Source organism: Rattus norvegicus, chromosome 6 (assembly GCF_021556685.1).
Source record: "Rattus norvegicus strain SHRSP/BbbUtx chromosome 6, alternate assembly SHRSP_T2T, whole genome shotgun sequence".
Taxonomy (NCBI): domain Eukaryota; kingdom Metazoa; phylum Chordata; class Mammalia; order Rodentia; family Muridae; genus Rattus; species Rattus norvegicus.
This window is the reverse complement of record NC_141539.1, coordinates 89,700,868-89,705,967: the sequence shown is the minus strand read 5'-3', so window position 1 is coordinate 89,705,967 and position 5,100 is coordinate 89,700,868. Positions and strand designations below refer to the sequence as shown.

Genomic DNA, 5,100 nt, shown 5'->3' with positions numbered 1-5,100 from the left:
AAATAAAATTTGACAAAAAGTGCAAATACACAAAGTATCTAATAAAAAATAAAGTCCTTTATCATTATCAAAAAAATGTTTAAATGGAGCTACACCCTGTGATACTATTGGTTGCTAAATAAAATGCCCAGTTCCAGATTGAAATTCTTCCCTTAAAACCGTGGGTCAGAGTGTCTTCAAAGAGCCTTAAACAATATAAATAAAAATGATTGCTATTGTTCTTGGTTGCTTACCACAACTTGATAATGAGATCCTATTGCTGAAGATGGCACACACACTTGGTTAGATAGAACGAAGTAGCTGGCTAGATTTTGTAGTATAAAAAGGTGCTCTGCAGGTTCTATGAAGGTACTGTGTTGAGAGGGAAGTGTCATCAATAGTCTTAGTTGGCTGTAAATCCTGTAAGGTACCATGACCAACCTGGCAAAACATTCTCATTGGTGCAATAATGACATGTGTGTTATGAGGGTACTAACAGCTTTGTGCTTAACCCTACTCCACAAGAAACTTACACCTAGTAATACTCATCTTGCCAAGAATTAGGGCCTGGAAAGTTCATAAGCCCTACGGAACTACTAGATTATTTTATGAAATAAATAACAGAATACTCCTGTCTACTTAATAGTTATTTCTATATCCAAAGATTAGCACAGCTCTCAGTCCTCATTGGAGAATCCACCTTTTCCAGGAGAGAGAAATTAATAAAGAGTCTTATAATCAGCCAAAGTATACCTGTGGAGTGCTCAAGCATAAATAGAAAACCTTTAACCATCCTTCTCACTCCAAGGTCCAGGGATCACTGAAGAAAAAGGGGAAAAAAGATTATAAGAGCTAGAGACTAGGGAGGAGTATGACAACCAGTACGATGGCCATTTTCACAATATTGATTCTTCTGTTCCATGAGCCTGGAATTTTTTCCCATCTCCCCATGTCTTCAATTTCTTTCTTAAGTGTCTTGAAATTTTCGTTGTAGAAATATTTCATCTTATTTTTTTTCAGCATCTTATTTATTTTTGTGAGTTTCACATCATGAACCTCAGTTCTGTTCATCTCCTAGTCTCCTCATATCTGCCCTCCACCCTTGCAACCTCCCCCACAAATAAATAATATACAAACAAAAAGTATAGAAAATATCTCATCATGGAAACTGCAGTATGCCACCCTGTGTCCCACAATATAACCCTCTGCCCACATTCTTCACTTGTAAATGTTTGTTACAATAAGTTATGGTCTACCTTGAGATCTTTGGCTTCTGTGACATCAGTTTTGGATTCTCCCGATTATCCTGTTGTGTCCCTGTGTCATGGAGATACTGCAGCTTTGTATCACCAGTACTGGACCTTTAATATACCCCAACTATTCACAGATGATATAGATTTTTGAGGTGGGCCAACTCAGAGACTTGAATCTTGGCCTGGGAGTTAACGGGACCGGTCAGAGCTCACCACCTGGATCACCAATAGCAGGAGGCATGATCAGTCCTCCTGCTCTCATGCCCTGTCTTAGTTTGGGTTTGCATTGCTGTGAAGAGACACCATGACCAAGGCAACTCTTGTAAAGGACATTTAAATGGGGCTGACTTACAGGTTCTAAGGTTCAGTCCATTATCATCATGGTGGGAAGTATAACAGCATCTAGGCAGGCATTGCACTGGAGGAGCTGAAAATTACTACATCTTGTTCAAAGGCAAACAGGAGAAGACTGGCATCCTTAGGCAGCTAGGAGGAAGTTCTCTCAAAACTCACCTCTACAATGACATGCTACCTCTAAAATGGCCACACCTCCTAATAGTGCCACTCCCCACACCAAGCATATCCAAATCACCACATTCTACTCCCTGGCATTCACAGGCTTGTTCAAACCCATGAGTCTATATGAAGGCCATATCTAATAGCATAATATAAATACATTTAGTCCAATTTCAAAAGTCCCACAGTCTATAACAGTCTCAACAGTGTTAAGAGCCCAAAGTTCAAAGTCTCTTCTGAGATTCACACAATCTCTTAACTGTAATGCCTTAAGAAATCAAATTCAAAGAGCATTAAACATCACAGGATATACATTACCATTCCAAAATGTTACAGTGAGGAACTGGACCAAAGCAAGACCAAAAGCCAGCTGAGAAAACTCCAAACTCTGCATCTTCATGTCTCATGTCAAAGTGCTCTTCAAATCACCAACTCCTTTCAGCTTTGTTGACTAAAACACAATTCTTTCTCTTGGACTGGTTCCACTCCTTGTTATCAGCTTTCCTCAACAGGTATCCCATGTCTCTGATCTCTCTAACATCTTGGGGTATCCAAGAGACTTCAACTTTTCAGCTTCTTGTTCCACACATGATCTTCTGGACTCTTCCAAAGGGCTTGAGTCACATCTACAACTCTGTCCTCTATAGCATTCCAGGGTCTGATTGACTCCACTCCATGGCTGCTACTGATCCTGGTGGCCATCCCATGGTACTGGCATCTCTAACATGCTGGGGTTTCTCACTGTAACTAGGCTTCACCAGTAGCTCCCTTATTGTGCCAAGCCTCAACTTCTTTGCATGACCCTTTCAGTCCTGGGCCATCAAATGTAACTGAGGCTGCATGTTCACCATTGGCCTTCCCTGATCTTTCACAATACCAAGCCTCATCTGCTCTCCATGACCTCTTCATGCCTTCAAAGCCAATACTACCATTTCTTTTTATAATGCTCAAGCCACCCCACTGCTCTTTCTCTATCTATCTACAACATACTTGCGCATTTTGTTGGCTCCTGCTGCAGGCTAGAGTTACATGACAGGCTAGCCCCTGAATGACATCCCCTGGGCAAGCAGGTGTCTGTGACCAGCCTGTGCTATGCACCAGAGGGCAGGTCTGTGGATGGCATGGTGGTCCACAAGCTCTATCTGTCTTCCTCCTCCCATGCTGTGCTGTGTGGTGGTAGATGGGGCTGTGGGCCAGAAGGCAGGTCTGTGGATGTCTTTTTCTGCCTATATAGCATGACATGGAGGAACAGGTTTTTGTTTGTCTTCCTCTTCTCACACTGCACTCCCTGGATTTTATTTGATTTGATTTTTACGTGTCCTAGGCATAAAATAGCTTTGGCCACCAAGCCAGGTATCAAGCTAGGATGAACTGCCATCTTCTCTGCCCCTGACTGATATAAAAACACCACCACCACCAAGGAGTCTCTTTGCCCATTGCAAGAACGGGGTATTTCATATTCTTAACTGGATTTGTCCTTAGGTACCTTTGGTTTTGGTGGCTACTGTAAGTGGCATTGTTTCACTGATTTCTTTTCCAGTATGGTTAGCACTAACACTAAGAAATGGTATTGATTTGGTGCATTAATTTTGTGTTCTACAACTTTTCTGAGATGCTAAAGCATTTTTAATGGTGTACTGAAGTTCATATATATATATATATATGGATATATATAATGTGATATATATTCATTATTATCTGTAAAACTTGATATTTTTGACTTCCTTACTTCTTATTTGTTCCCTTTTATTTCTTTTTTTTTTCTTATTTTGTTGTTCTAACTAAGACGTTAAGCATTACACTGCATAGAAATGGAAAGAGTAGATACCCTTGTCTTTTCCCTTATCTTCATAGGAATGGTTGAATTCTTTGCTATTTATGATTATGTTCGTCAGAAGTTTGTCATATATATATAGACTTTATTATTGTGAGGTATGTCTCTTCCATCCCTGGTCTCCATACAACTTTTATCATATAGGGATGTTGCATTCTATCAAAGGCTTTTTTTTTTTGAGTCAGTTGAGATAAACATGTGATTTCCATAATTGAATCTATTCATGTAGTGAACTACATTTATTGATTTATGTATATTGGACCATTCCTTCTCTGCCTAGAATGAAGTCATCTTAATTGTGATGTAAAGTTGTTTTATGTGGTTTTCAGTACAATTTATAAGTATTTCAATGCAAATTTCTGAATCAATATTAATCAGGAAAACCAGTCTATAATTTTCTTTTGTGGTGTCATATGATTTTGACATCATGCTAATACTGATTTAAGAGTTTGGAGCCATTGAATACTATTTTGTGGTATAATTTCAATAATATTGATGGAAGTTCTTTTTTGAAGATCTGGTAGAATTCTTCAGTGAATCTGCCTGGTCTTATAATTAGTTTTGTTGGAAGATTTTATTGTTAATTCAGTCTAATTATTGGTTGTAGTTCTGTTTATTTATTACACCTTGGCTTATTTTGGGTAGATCATACCCATTAAGAAAAGCATCTAAGGATGAAGCAAAGAAGTGCAGACCGACAGGAACCGGATGTAGATCTCTCCTGAGAGACACACCCAGAATACAGCAAATACAGAGGCGAATGCCAGCAGCAAACCACTGAACTGAGAACAGGACCCCCGTTGAAGGAATCAGAGAAAGGACTGGAAGAGCTTGAAGGGGCTTGAGACCCCATATGAACAACAATGCCAACCAACCAGAGCTTCCAGGGACTAAGCCACTACCCAAAGACTATACATGGACTGACCCTGGGCTCCAACCTCATAAGTAGCAATGAATATAGCCTAGTAAGAGCACCAGTGGAAGGGGAAGCCCTTGGTCCTGCCAAGACTGAACCCCCAGTGAATATGACTGTTGGGGGGAGGGTGGTAATGGGGGGAGGATGGGGAGGGGAAGCCCATACAGAAGGGGAGGGAGAGGGTTAGGGAGATGTTGGCCCGGAAACCGGGAAGGGGAATAACAATCGAAATGTAAATAAGAAATACTCAAGTTAATAAAGATAAAAAAAGAGTTGCAAGCAATAATTATAGAGGGGATGCCTTCCCTGATCCCAGCTAAGCTGGTCCAAGCTTGGTCCCAAATGGTGCTATGGCTGGAACAGACTCCAAGACAAGGGATGAATTGCAGGCGATAGGTATAGAAACACTGCTGTACCTACTCTTTTGTGGGTCTTAAATAGCAGTGAGACTGGAACACAAAGAAACACTTTTTGAGACAGGGTCTCTCTGTGCTCCTGGCTGTCCTGAAATTCTTTATGTAGACCAAGCTAGCATCAAACTCATATGAATCACTGGATTCACCCACCTCTGCCTTCTAAGTGTTAGGTTTAAAGGCATGTGC

At 40.5% G+C, this 5,100-nt stretch overlaps 1 pseudogene; it reads right to left on the bottom strand.

The window, feature by feature from the left end:
* Positions 1-3,059: 3,059 nt before the first annotated feature.
* Positions 3,060-3,195, bottom strand: LOC120093430 (small nucleolar RNA SNORA48; annotated as a pseudogene).
* Between the last annotated feature and the right edge of the window lie 1,905 nt (positions 3,196-5,100).